We start from the raw sequence: 1,471 nt of genomic DNA, 5'->3' as shown, positions 1-1,471 counted from the left end.
GTGTGGGTGTGTGTGTGTATCTCTGTGTGTGCGCGTTTGTGGTTGTGTGTGCATGTATCTGTGTGTGGTGTGCTTGTATGGTGTGTGCGGTGTGTGTGGGTGTGGGAGTGGGGGTGTGTGTGGGTGTGTGTGTGTGTGTGTGGGTGTGTGAGTGTGTGTGTGTGTGTGTGTGTGTGGGTGTGTGTGTGCGCGTTTGTGGTTGTGTGTGCATGTATCTGTGTGTGGTGTGCATGTATGGTGTGTGTGGTGTGTGTGTGGGGGTGTGTGGTGTGTGTGTGCGCGTTTGTGGTTGTGTGTGCATGTATCTGTGTGTGGTGTGCGTGTATGGTGTGTGTGATGTGTGTGGTTGTGTGTGTGGGGGTGTGTGATTGTGGTGTTTGTACATGTTTAAGTGTGTAGGCATTATCCATGAGTGTGCTTCAGGAGGCGAAGGGCTTTTGTTTTTGTGCGGTAATCTGTTTTGTGCAGTCTCCCCCAGCACAAAGAACCTGGGCCTGTCATAATGGCCGTCTTGCCTCGAGGAAACCACTCCAGAACACGCAGCTCAACACGGGGAAGACAGTGAGCTCCAGAACACGCAGCTCAACACGGGGAAGACAGTGAGCTCCAGAACACGCAGCTCAACACGGGGAAGACAGTGAGCTCCAGAACACGCAGCTCAACACGGGGAAGACAGTGAGCTCCAGAACACGCAGCTCAACACGGGGAAGACAGTGAGCTCCAGAACACGCAGCTCAACACGGGGAAGACAGTGAGCTCCAGAACACGCAGCTCAACACCGGGAAGACAGTGAGCTCCAGAACACGCAGCTCAACACGGGGAAGACAGTGAGCTCCAGAACACGCAGCCCAACACAGGAGAGACACTGAGGTCCAGTCTGCTCCAGCTCCCCTGCCTGACAGAAGCACCAGCGTGAAGCAGGCTGATCGCAGGATGGAGGGCTTTCTGCAGTAGAGTTATCAGAGCATGCTGACTGTGCGGTGGCTGACTGTGGGGGGCGGGGGGGGGGGGCAGGGTGAGAGGGCAGATTGGGTGGGGCCAAACACACTTTAGCTCATCCCACCCTACCGCCCCATTGCCTCACTCGATTACATCCGCCTAAAAAAAACACTGAAGTGGCGTGGCCACATTAGCATGATGTCACCTGACATACATTAATAACTATCCAATGGTAAAAGCTAATGCACAAATACTGATTTTATAAGGCGGCCTGTAGTGTAGTGGTTAAGGCACATGACTGGGACCCGTAAGGTCGGTGGTTCGATCCCCGGTGTAGCCACAATAAGATCCACACAGCCGTTGGGCCCTTGAGAAAGGCCCTTCACCCTGCATTACTCCTGGGGAGGATTGCCTCCTGCTTAGTCTAATCAACTGCACGTCGCTCTGGATAAGAGCGTCTGCCGAATGCCATTAATGTAATGTGATGTAATAAAGATGCTATACTGCGGTAATGAAAGTGTTATAACAAACG

This window comes from Conger conger, chromosome 19 (assembly GCF_963514075.1).
Source record: "Conger conger chromosome 19, fConCon1.1, whole genome shotgun sequence".
NCBI lineage: Eukaryota > Metazoa > Chordata > Actinopteri > Anguilliformes > Congridae > Conger > Conger conger.
The sequence above is the reverse complement of the archived record's forward strand: the minus strand, read 5'-3'. Positions refer to the sequence as shown.